Source organism: Cyprinodon variegatus, unplaced genomic scaffold (assembly GCF_000732505.1).
Source record: "Cyprinodon variegatus isolate N-32 unplaced genomic scaffold, C_variegatus-1.0 Scaffold97, whole genome shotgun sequence".
NCBI lineage: Eukaryota > Metazoa > Chordata > Actinopteri > Cyprinodontiformes > Cyprinodontidae > Cyprinodon > Cyprinodon variegatus.
The window spans coordinates 645,099-658,725 of NW_015150550.1; the positions used below are offsets into that span (position 1 = coordinate 645,099).

General features: G+C 36.9%; 1 long non-coding RNA gene across 1 annotated transcript in view; it reads right to left on the bottom strand.

Annotated features, from left to right (window-relative positions):
- Positions 1-12,649, bottom strand: part of LOC107084298 — a 153,906-nt gene extending 141,257 nt beyond the window's left edge. The window contains exon 1 of the long non-coding RNA XR_001481216.1: positions 12,529-12,649. This is a non-coding gene — a long non-coding RNA (uncharacterized LOC107084298). The remainder of the gene's footprint in view (positions 1-12,528) is intronic.
- Between the last annotated feature and the right edge of the window lie 978 nt (positions 12,650-13,627).

Sequence of the window (13,627 nt, forward strand, 5' to 3'; positions counted from 1 at the left end):
TCTCAGAATTCTGACTTTTTTCTCAGAATTCTGAGATTAAAGTCAGAATTCTGACTGAATTCTGACAATAAAAAAAAGGTCAGAATTCTGAGAAAAAAAGTCAGAATTCTGAGATTAAAATCAGAATTTTGAGATTAAAGTCAGAATTCTGAGAAAAAAAGTCAGAATTCTGAGATTAAAGTCAGAATTCTGAGAAAAAAGTCAGAATTCTGAGATTAAAGTCAGAACTCTGAGAAAAAAGTCAGAATTCTGACTTTCTTCCCATACTATACTGAAATAAAATTAAAAAAATCAGTTAACTTTTTTTTTTTTCCAGTGGCCCTAATCCTCTTCTGTACATTAGCAACTCTAATACAGCTGCATTTTTATCTTTCTTCATCATTAAGTGGATTTTATTTTCTTGTTTCTCTGTAAACATTGTCTGGTTGGATGTGATGTTTAGTACCCTGTTTTTAATTCCTTTAAGACAAAGTTTGAACTATTGACTGACTGACTGACTGACTGACTGAATGACTGATTGTTTGATTGATTCAAGATGTAGTATCTCTGTAGTATCCGAATCTCTGAGATGGTTAGCTGTATGACCATTTAATGACCACTAGAGGTCAGGCTTCTATCACCTATGAACTGAAGTCTTTTTAAATGGTCACTGCAACTAGATGAAATCAAATAGTTTCTCAGTTATTTCTGAAACAAGTAATAAAATGAAGATAATTTGTGTTTTTATTCTTTAAGAGGAAAACTCAAGTACTGCACCAAGGCATAAGATGTTGTTGTTTTGCTATAGAAATACTTGACAGCCATAATGCTTCTTTAATCCCTTTAATTTTTTTTGTTTTGTTTTTGTTTTTTTACTGAAATCATACATTAGCTTTAACTTGTAAACATAATACATTTTAATAATGCAAATAGGTAATGAAGGAAAACATGACCCATTTCCTGTCTTTGTGCCAGTAAATAACATGAACTGTAACGGATGTTGAGATCAGCTGTGGGTTTAAAAAAAACCCCCAGCAGTAAACAGCTTTAAAAAAAATAAAAACAGCTGCCCACGGGCTTCATGACAGAATAACTCTGACAGCCCCTATGGGAGGGCTACACCAAGAGGATCCGGGGAGTTTTAGGCACTACAACTCTGCACAGTCAGCAGCAAAAAACTAAAAAAACACCAAGACGCACCTTTCAAACCACTGTAATGTCTTCCTAAGTGTATTTGCAAAAAAGCAACACTTGTTGCCCTGATTACTTTAAAAAAAACAGAAGCAAGCGTCACGCCTCAGAGAGCAGGCAAATGAACGCCGGATGCATCTTACAGTTATGTGAAAAATATGCAGCAAAGGCTGAGCCTCAGTCGGCGTTTTACAGATTCTTTATGAAACCGTGTTTTCCTTTGATTTATATTCAGGAAGTGCACTATGCTTCCAATTACATGAACGTTTTTCACCCTCAATTTCAGCTAGTTTACATTTTTATTCCGGGTCTCCACAGGAGTTAAGCATAACTAACATTTGAAAAGAAAACTCTTTATTCAGCTTACAAGTAGTTTGTAGCAGACTTTCCATTAAGCCAGATAGTGAAATCATCTCAAACCTGGTCTCAGGAAGTATCGTCCTCTTTGAAAACCAAGCTGGAGTGTGCCTAATTCGCATCAGAGGAACATTTTGATTGCCACTATCTATTCCACATAACTATTGTGGAAAGATGTAAATTAGATATTTCAAATGCTATATTGTTCAACCCAGAAAAATGTGCAATCAGTAAGTGACGTAAAGCAAAAACCCAATTAAAGTAATTAAATCAGGGTTCTATCAAGTTGTAGTTTCCTGCGAAAAGAGAACTTATCTGAGGATTTTTCAGACATTTTTGATCATCAGTCATGTGATCAAAAGCAAAAGGATGAATAAGAATTTCCATAGATCAAATCTTTCTCCTATTTATTTGTCCAAACTTCTCCTGAAAGCACCATTGATGTGTTTCTGTATCAAATACATCAGGAGGATTTTAGTTAGCTAACAAACACATGGCCCCATCCACAGAAATATTTCTGCACCTTTAAATAGATTTGAATGGACAGAGCTTCCTATCTGCCCCTGTCTGAAGTTGTCCCATTGTAACGCAGCAACATAATCTCTCATCAGTCTACCATAACATTCTGACCACAGGCAGAATAAGCAGCACTGCTCTGTAGAAACTAATAACAGCAATAAGACTCAGATGGGCAACTTATGATGTCGCAACAACTGTGAACAGTCATTTAAAAACATAAGCATCTGCTTTAAACAAAAAACACATCCACTCCCTCACACAATTTCTGACTGCTAGATGTGAATTTGATATGTCCATCTAACATCTAGCACTTTTTAGTGGGATTTATGGCAGAAGAGAGGAGGCTCTGGTTGCTATAGTTCCCATCAGACAAGTCTGAGAAAGCACTACTGAAAGAGTGTCATAGAAACTGACCTGAGTGTTTTTCAAGCCACTTTGCTAAAAAGAGAGGTTCATAAAGTCCAACCTGATGGACTTAGTCCAAGTGTCCATTCCTCCTATGATTCAACATACTTCTCAAATGAACTTAGACAACATCAGGTTTTAAAAGCAGAAATGTCAAAATTAATATCACACTTTTCTATGATAATAACCACTACCTCTAAAAAATGCGACTTTCTTTAAATAAATGCATCAAGTTAAAGATCTCTCCATATCTACAGATAATAAATCCTGAAAGCACTTAATCTGAATTTAATCAAGCTGTATGTAAAACAGGATCAGACCTAATGCTTTAATAGATGCAGATAATATTTTATGCTGCATAAAAAGTTATTGCATCATCTAAGATATGAGCTGTGAGACATGCAGCACAATTTTTCTTTTTTGTTTTCTACTTCCCAATTATAAAGAAAAAGGAGTGAATTGGTCAAAATTGGAATCATTAGAGCACCTGGATCAGGTGATGCGTGTCTATTTACTAGCGTGATGCACACCACTGGTTCTGTTCTGACTCTCAAAGGAGGCGGTCGCATTTTCCTGCTGCTCCCTGTAACTCCCTGCTCTGTCCCTGCTTTGCTGTGTCTTGTCTTTTCTGAGCCCTTGCTTCATATCTCCCAAATTCAAACAATAGATCTGGTCAGCTGCAATTGCAATTGATCAAATTTTCTCAGGTGGAAGACAGGGGAAAAGGGGAGCCGTCCTGCCCCGACCTTGGACTCATGGAAGGCTTGGAAGATGGTGTGTTTTACAATGTTGACAGTCGAGGATGTGGAAGACGTATGGGTGTTTGGATTTATGATACTCGGATTTCTTCTGTTTGGATTTGGAGGATACCTGATGTATCTACAATTACAGAGGATGTCGACGGCAATTTGGGCATTGATCAGGTTGCCGTCAGTGGTCGACGCGATCAGAAAGGCTGGGAATGAGCAGGACTGTGAGGTGAGCTGTAGGCTGGCTTGCGATTGAACGCAAGCTGGCTGCGTTGGTTGAACTCAAAGGTGAGATAGGATAATATCTTGGATGTGCACACTGGCTTCAAGGCAGAAAATGCCAACAAATTCGGAATATTGGATTTGCCATGTGGAGCCCAGCAACAAAAGACTTCAAGGCTGATGGAAAATTATTTGCAACTTGCTCTCAAAACAAAAACTGTATTTTGGATTCCGGCCTCCACCTTATCGAAACTTCCGGCAGTACTGGGCCCTTCGGCCATAACATCCAGGGATCACACGAGCATGTAGATGTTTTTCTTGCAGGTTTCATTATTTTCATGACCTTAAAAGCATTCTTGCCCAGTCCTTTGTCGCAGGACCTTATTGCTGGACTCTCTTATCTATAAGGATGCTAGATGCAACTCTCTCTTCAGTTCTGTATGGCAATAATTGCAGTTTAAGCTTACTACCACCACCTAATGGTCTGGATTGATAAAGTCAGTGTCTTACTGTTTGATATAATTTGACCTTTACTGCCAATGCAATTAATAGCCATCCTGAACAGTGTGAGATGGTACAATAGCTGTTGGAAGCTATGTTATGTCTCTGGATCATGTCTTAATGTCCTCTGTAGAGGGCAAAAAGAAAAAAGAAGGTTTGTAAGTTGATGCTAACACTAGTATGTTTGTAACCAGCATCATGAGCAGGATGGTGAGCACTGTGATTGAAAACAAGAAAAATGGGAGCATCACAAGTGTTTTGGAAGAATCTAATACTCTAAAAAAGATATTATGGATACATAAAGTATATAAAGGAATCCTTCCTTAAACCAGTGACAGAGTTCCAGAGAGGTTTGACAACACATTGCAGGAAATGTCAACTGCAAGATATAGAGATTGGATATTATGGGGAAAACTCTCAAACTAGGAAACCAGTAAGGTTGGACAGTTTTGAGGACCGAAGCAGGTACAAGAACATGGGGATTTGGGGATCTGAAAAAATGGTATGCCTGGTTTCCTTCTACAAACTGTGGATTACAAATGTTTTAAGACTGCAACATACGCAGGTAGAAATCCCTGTCTGGGACCTCTGACTAGGCAGAGTGACGGCGATGGCCAGCAAGGCGTGTTTGTGAGAATACACAATGACATGGAAAAGAGGTTCTCAAGGCTGCAAGGAATAAACCAGAAATTTGAGTGGAAGATTGCTGGGTATCCTATCAAGAATTTTCAGCAGGAGTCATAAGAAAGAGCCAGGAGTCTGCAGTTGCTCAGCGATGGCTGCAAAAGCAGGCATTAAATAAGCGTTTGGGTACCCCGCTGTGATCAAGATCTTCAGTCAGAACAGATGGCTGAATTCTTTTCCATCAGGAAGGAAACCAAGGAGTTCTCAAACTTTCTCTCTGAATATCATCTCAGGTCTATCTGGGATCTTCACATACCACTATAATATTGGACAACAAAATAAAGCAATATATGTCTATTATTTAAAACAAATACTTTGCAATAAAGACAAACATGTTTTATTGGATTATTTGAATGCCGTTCATTACTCGTTCACTTCCACAGCTCTACAAATTCATGTTTAAGGTGTATAAATCAAATATATGTTGTCCACTGCAATCAAAGAAGAGGCCGTTTACATAATCTGAACTGCTCTGTGAATTATAACTTCAGTGAATAGAATATTTGTAACTGTACTATCATGAAATAGGTGTGCTTGACACTTTGGAATGTCTATCTCATAAGAGGATGTAATTTTGTGCATCTAGCCTGCCTATGTGAGGGATATATGCCACCGAATGTAAAATAAAAAAAAAAGCTAAACAATTTTCTAATTTAAATCTTAAAGCTTAATACATATTCCAAAATATGCTGTAAAGCAGTTAAACTCTCTCATTGATTAGACTGCCACACTTTGTTAACAAAATAACCAATTAGGAAGCTGGTTACATCTGAGTAGCAAATGTGATTGGTTAAACTGGTTTTCAGCATGCTCAAGGATCAAAACGGTAAAGAAAAAAAGGCAAGCAAAAACAAAATGCAATTTCAAGAAGGATTTGAAAATGCACATTGATAAAGAACATAGAAATGGAATGAGAAATAACGTTTGACCTATGAATTTTTTTTTTATTTCCATTTATCAATAGAGTTGAACATTTATTTTCAAATTCCAGTACATAATAATGGATTTTTAAATACCGTACAACAATAAATACACTTATAATACATTTTCAAACTTTATTTCAAAGTGCTTGACCTAACTGTTAAATTTTAAATGGCTTGTTTGTAAATGGAAACTTAACAAATCTTTGGAGGCTTTGATAACATTGAACTCTATAGACTGTCTCTGCACTTAAGAACAATCTCATTGTGGACTCATTTTTTTAGTGTAACAGCGTTTTGACTGACATATACTGCAGGTTTCCTCCCCAGAGTATCACTGCACAGATGCTGCTTATGCTGAATCTTTTAGAGTTACAACAGAATTGTATACCCAGACTTTAACTGAGTGTAACGGACGAGGAAAATGTCTTTTTAAACACATTTACCTTCTTACTTGCTGAAATAAGAGGAACGCAGTGAAAACGTGAACCCTGCATGGTTTATTAAAGCGCTCTGGTCTAAATTACAAATCATTAGTAGGATACACAAATTATGGGAAACTGGAAAATTCAAGACATATGAGGATTTATGTTACCTTACATTAAAGAATACATGTGGGAGGTTTGTGTCAAGATCCTATGTGAAACTAAGGGTCCTAAAGAAAAATAGTACAGAAAACCTTATATCAGCTTGAAACACAACCCTTAAAACTACAACTGATTTGGAAGCAAGGGGGAACATTATGAGGCTGCCTGCTAGAATATCAATATGTAACTGATATAAGAAAAAGCAATATAATATTTGATCTATTGTAAACATAGCCAGAGACATAGCCAGAACATTTTTATAAGGGTGGCCAGGCAATAACCGATGTACACTGAGGGGTAGCCAAAAGCGGATAGGTGCTGGAACCTCAGGGTTAATCTAAACTGTTCCAAAAGGAAAATGAGCAACCAAAACATCCATATTTTCTAAATAAAGACAAATTATACTTTCCTACAGCCTTTGCTAACAAATAGATGCATATATTTAAACATCCATGCTGTCTAAATTAAAGGTATAGTGGACAAAATTTTTCAGTTTTAAATTCTGGGGCGAACATCTTATTCATTGTCATTATTTACCTACTTTTACTAATAATCAATCTGCATAACATTTATATTCACATGTTCTAATATCCTCATTAAATAGATTACCTGTTATTAAAACAGTTATTTATCTCTGATTTCAATGAAGATTCCTTAGATGACTTGCAGAGACATAATTTTCTTTTTACCCAATATAAGACAAAATCTAGTTCTGAAAAGAGCATGAATGGTGTTATCAATTTTAATGTTAGTATATTCATGTGCATAAATAACCGCAGTGTTTTTTTTTTGTTAGGTTATTGTTTACATATGGAAAATTAAAATGTTAAATAAGTAAAAACATCCCACTTGAGAGTATTACTGCTGCCACCGTCTGTATTAGAGGGACAAAATGGTAGGGGTGGCCACAAGGGTGGCCAATGATGGGGTTAGGGTGGCCATGGCCACTCCTGGCCCCCCATCTAGCTCTGCCCCTGAACATAGCTCCCTATATAAGGCTGGACAATATGGCAAAAAAACATATCACAATATATTTCTAAATTTTGGTCGAGAGGATACAATCCCAATATCGATATAAACAATATAAAAGTCTCAGAAACAATTGCCAAGAAAGCCGCGAACATAATCCTGTACAAACTTCTGTGGTAATGTAAGTCTATAAAAGTCCTCCAATATAACATCTTCGAAATTATTGTTTAAAAAAAATAATTTATTTTTATTATCTTTTTTTTTGTGAAAAGCTCAGTGCACATTTAATTTGATGATTCTCTCCTCCTCATATTTCTCAGTCCATTGCTTTGGTCTTCTTTCAGCTTCTTTGTCATTTCCTTCTTTATTTTTTCATTTTAAAACTAACTAACTATGTTCACTGTTGAATACCATATATATTTAATGTCCAAGTAGAAGACATTCTAAAAAATGTGTTTAATAAGAGATACTTTCTCAGTTACCCATAATACTGATTCGTACTTATCACTCTATAAAGAACCAGAGATGGTTTTATACAGTAGTTATTGTTCAGCAGTTGTTGGATGTTTATCATTATTACTGTGAACAAGTTTCAGGTGAAACTTCAAACCAAATTTCAGCTTCATTTTTACAGTGCGGTTTCTCACGCCCACTATTGTTGCTCAAAGTGATTAGTGCTCCATTGATGCTAAACACCATCAGTTATTGTCTCAGCTCTGTGCATGCCGCTTCCTTACAGCGGAGTTATTTTCGCTCTAATTAAGGAATGTTTCTCTTGATGTTTCAGATTTAACTCTGAGCCAACACTTTACTTTTGTCCTCCTTGGAAAGGAGCTCTCAGTGTGTTAAACAGGTACCTTGTTTGTGTTTAGCTGGTGTTCCAGGAAACAGTTACGTGACGCTGCTTTTCATAAAACAGCAGGCCGGTTAACTACCACAGAAGATCACCCTGAACACAAACACGTCACTGCTGAGCTTTGCACTACTGAGGAGCAAGAGATGGCTTTTTTTTTTTATTCTCTCCATCTTATCAACAACAGCAGCAAAGATTTTACAGGAAACGAAAGTGTGCTGAGTGAAATGCAAACTGAATACGAAAAAAACAACATTGAGATAAAACAAGATTCCTCATGTGGCGAGGTGCATGAGCAACACACGCAACCACCTTGGTAGCTCAGCTGTTGTTAAAAGATAACATCCGGCCCATCGGGCTGTTGCGTATGTAGAATTGAGATGATGACGCCAACCTTTGACTACAAGTGGTTGAGTTCAAGAACCTGCAGGAATGCTTATTTACCTTTAGTGTTAGTTAATTTATTCATAAATGCAGCTAGACAGGAAAATAGAACTACTCAAGCAGAACCCTACTTAATGCAGGGAGCCAGAGGGCAGCCAGGAGGGTTAGACATTAAACCCTCTGGATTAATGTCTAATATTGTCTGATGTTTAAAAAAAAAAAACTCACACATTATTCTCCCTCCGGCAACTTACTAAAGCTTTAACAATGCATCCATCCATTTTATTTAGCCACTTTATATCAGTGCCCAGTGCCATCTCAACGGGTTTCCGGTCCATTACAGGTTAACGAAACACCACCATTAAGTAAAAACAAAAGAAACATCCATGCACTCCTTCCTTAGATGGGTCACTTTTATTAAACCTGGGTCCAAAAAAAGAGAAAAATACAGTTTCCCTCAGTCCAAATAAAGCCTCCGATACTTTACTTCTTAGCCCTTTATAGGGCAAGTTACAGTTTTTGATAATTTGCCTTACAAATGTAGTCCCCCCATCCCTCAGCGAGGTCTAGAAGAACAAGATCTATATCCAGCCATTCAGCAAAGATACAGCTACATGGCTGTACATCTTATTTTGGCATTTGACCAATTAGATGATCCCTTGAATGATGTATTACCTACTGTAAATTCAGCTGTAAAAAGTTAACAAGTCAAGAAAAAAAGGCAAAAAGCAAATGGAAAAGTTAAAAAGTAAAGTTAAAAAGTTAATAAGCCTAGTCAAGAATTAGATTTAGGTCTATAAACTAAAAAAATGAAAGTGCCAGTATCAGCATTAATGCCTCTAAGGTTATGTTGGACCAAAAAAAATTAGTTTATTTCATTCTCAGAGTGTGTTTCATGAATTTTATGAAGCACTTTTGTTATTTTTCTCACTACTACATTCGCGAAAGCTGGCGTTTCTTGTTATTACATTGACATTCATTTTTGCCATCAAAATATCCAGATTTCTTGAATGTTCCAACGGTAATAAGGTCTTGTCCTGGATTCTGAAAACAATATTGGCTTGAAATTTAGATTTTCAAAGTATTTTACTGATTGCCCTATATTAAAGAAAAGACTACTTTAATATCTAAAATACAAAATATGTCATTATGTTTTAAAAAACCATTGCATGTTTTAGGTTTAAGAATAAATAAACAACAAAAAGTTTGTAAAAAGAGAATATATTTTTTCTATGTGATGTTTTTATATATACAAAGTGATACAAAAAAGAACAAAGAAGGAAAATAGATTACGAAACAAACAAACAAACCAAGCTACCAGCTGCAGAACCCTGGTTTAATAAGATTAACTATACAGGCTAAAACCATTGCTATGAATACACACATCATTGACCTTCTATATTGTCAAAGCTTATTTTATTGCTTAACAGAGGTGCAAAAAACAAATTGCAATAAAAATAAGGATGCAGCAGCCCCCAGATCTGCTCAGAATGAGCACAGGTTAGAATAAAACCACCATGAATGCAGGTGTTTCAAGCATCAGCCAAAAAGACTGCAGACTCAACCTTCCAGCCGTTTTTACAGGAAGCAGCCACCTTCCAGGCAGCCCTCTCTCAGGGTGGGCGTGCAGAGGAAGAACACAGCCATGCTCAGCACACATCCGTTCAGTGAGAACACTCTAAAGCCCACAACAAAAACACACTATTCAGGCTGCATTATTCCCCCACCACCGCTAGAGGCAGACACATTATTCTGGTTGCATTGGAGTGGATTTCACCCTTGTTTCTGAAACTTTAGAGAAACGCTGTCATCTTCAGGGTGACTGGTGATTATTACAGCAGGTTTTACACATACATAAGAGCTTTTAAAACATAATTGCACACTTAACTAAGGCAGTTTTCTCCTGGTAATATCTACCCTTTAAAGCGGATAGTCGCATTTTCTTGTCTCCCGGTTAAAGCAAGGCCGAAATTAAGCCATTTCTGATACCTTTTCTTATCGGCGCTCTGACAAGCTGGAAGGCTGTAAAAGCTGCTAATAACAATCTGTCTCTGTCAGTCAGTGGGTGGAATCTGAGTGATTTCCTCTCTAGTCCACTCCATCATTAATCTGATGCCATTACTCTGTAAAATCCTCATGTCAAGAGACTTTTTGTGGCTCTCATTAAACATGTGATCACAGCAATGGCGTAAATCGGTAAGCAGAGACTGCAGTTGCTTAGGGTGCAGTTGCTTAGGGGCCCCTGACCTCTTAGGGGCCCCGTCACTGACACCTGGTTGCCCCACTACTTTGTGGACTGGTACATCTCTTTTCAGAAGCAATGGTGCAAAAAAATGCTCTTAAACCCACCTGATATTAAGGAAATCGACCGGACCTTATTTATACCCCAACACATGGCAGATTTCAACAAGATGGTGAGCAGTTTAAACACGACACCAATAGCAAAGCAGACAGTGGTACTTTTAATTACTATGTTCATTAAATGGTCGGGGAAAAATAAGCTCATATAACATGTTTCAAACCGCAATAAAGATCTTTAAAAACGATGTGTTTGAGTATTTTATTTTTAACACTACCATTTGGAATTATGGGTAATCCAGTGTTGTACTTCATTTGGGGCCCAGATAATGTTGCTTAAGGGCCTTTTATTGTGTCGTTACCCACTGGATCACATACAAGCGTGAAGGTGCGCGGAGTTTATAAAGCAGCAGGATCCATCTTAATCCAATGATTACAAAAATAATAAACAGGCCACTTGGTTTTAGTTGTGGGTTTGAAGTAGAATCATTTATTTTTGTAAGTCGGAGTTTTTAACAGCCTAAAACTTTCAGTACGTTGGGTCTCTTTGCAGAAGCAATGGTGCAAAAAAAAATCCCTTCTTAACCCACCAGATAGTAGTATTTCTGACCAGACCTTATTTATACCCCAACACATGGCAGATTTCAACATAATGATGAGCAGTTTAAACACGACACCAATAGCAAAGCAGACAGCGGTTATTTTAATAACTATGTTAATAACTGTGTATAGTTTATTAGATGGTTGGTAAAAATAAACTCATATAATATGTTTCAAACCGCAATAAAGCTCTTTAAAAAAGGATGTATTTGAGTATTTTATTTTTTACACTACCACTTGGAATTATGGGTAAGGAAGAGGATTAGGGCCACTGAATTTTTTTTTTTTTTTAAGTTAACTGATTTTTAAATTTTATTTCAGTTTAATATGGGAAAAAAGTCTGGCTTTTTTTCTCAGAATTCTGACACTTTTTCAGAATTGTGACTTTAATCTCAGAATTCTGAATGTTTTCCTCAAAATTCTGAATTTGTTTTTCAGAATTCTGACTTTTTTCTGTGAAATCAGACTTTTTTCTCAGAATTCCGTCATTCTCCACCAATGTGTTTCTGTTCCTCTCAAACAACTTACATCTTTGTCAGTGAAGCTGAGTGAAAAAAGTCAGAATTCAGATTATTTTCTCAGGGTTCTGACTTTTTTTTTTTTTTTAGAATTCTGAATTCTATCTCAGAATTCTGACTTCTTTCCCATATTAAACTGAAATAAAATTTTAAAACCAGTTAACTTAAAAAAAAAAAAAGAAATTTCAGTGGCCCTAATCCTCTTCCATATATGGGTAATCCAGGGTGTTGTACTTCATTTGGGGCCCAGATAATGTTGCTTACGGGCCTTTTGTTGTGTCGTTACGCCACTGGGTCACATACACGCGTGAAGGTGCGCGGAGTTTATAAAGCAGCAATATCCATCTTAATCCAACAATTTCCAAAACAATAAACTGGCCACCTGGTTTTAGGTGTGCGTTAGGTTTGCGGAGTTTTTTACAGACTAAAACTTTCAGTGCGTTTGGGTTGTACTGTGAGCCTCTGAGTGCAATAAAAGGGGGAAACGCTCCTGATAACTCCTGCCTGCGCTGCCTTGGTGGATTTAACGCGATCAGAGCCGCTCGATCAGTTCAATAAACAGGAACAGAAAGTTCGCACTCTGCCACTGCCCTTATTTTCCTATCATCTGGTAGACATGTACACAGTGTCCCTAAAGTTTCCCCTGGTTCGGCCCCGGTTCGGCCATGGCTTGTTTGGAACTTGTCAGCTGATTCTCCACTCTCTACTACTACGCGTTCACAGGAGCGCGCGCACACGCAGCAGGCAGGGCGCGAGCTGACAAACAACTACAATAACATGGATTCTTCTCACCTGGTTTGGAGTCACAGCAGCTCGGCAGCACCGCGCCGGAGTTCCTGACCGAAAAAAACAACAATAAAAGAACACGCACAAAAAGAAACAGCGTTGTAGAAAGCAACGTGGACGGGTTGTTTACAAAGTCTCTCCGTGAACTGCGATTGGTCTGAGAGGCAGAGTCAACGCCCCAAACCTCACTGGGCTGCTCTGGGTTTCAGGGTCTGATTTCCTCAATTCACAGCCGCTGATTACAGAAGAAAAGAGAAAAATTGCACATGACTTGGTTCACCTGAACCAAAGGAACCCTTTAGTTTTAGATAAAAGTCCTTTTTATTACTTCATACAACCAGGATGAATGTCATTCATTTATTCCTGCTTCACTTAATAAAACAATATAAGGGTGATTCTTTAACTACGCGCACTTTTATGTCCTCTGATCATATTTCATGAAAAAAATAAAACAGGGACATTTCACACCTTTATGGTTATCATTACAATGAAACTGTTTTAGTACATTTGTTTTAGTCTGCGATGACTTTTTCACCTTTTTGCAGCCTTATTTATATGTAAACATTACCGTTTTGTGCTTGTCTCACACCCAGACTTTTGATCTTCAATGATAAAAACGAATAGTAAAAAACATTTTTTCTAATGTTTTAAAATATCATTGAATAAAATATAGGTAAAATAATCAAACTATAATTGGAGTATTTAATGTCATACAACTGTTTATGTGATTTTTTTAAACCAATTGTGGTTGTCCAACACTATTGTCGTAATTTCCACCACAACACTGTAATGTCCCTTTAACATGTTACTATGAAAGATTGTTTGGGTAGTTGCTATGGCAATGAACAGTGACATCACAGCACAAGTCTGACATGGTGGGAATTTTGACTTCATTTCTTTTGAAGTAAAGCCAAGGTAAATATTGCTTGAAATGAAAATATTTTTATTGTATGTAATTTCCAAACATGCCGTAACATCAACTCAGTTTGGAAATACATTTTTATTTTAACACACATACAGGTAAAAGCCAGTAAATTAGAATATTTTGAAAAACTTGATTTATTTCAGTAATTGCATTCAAAAGGTGTAACTTGTACATTATATT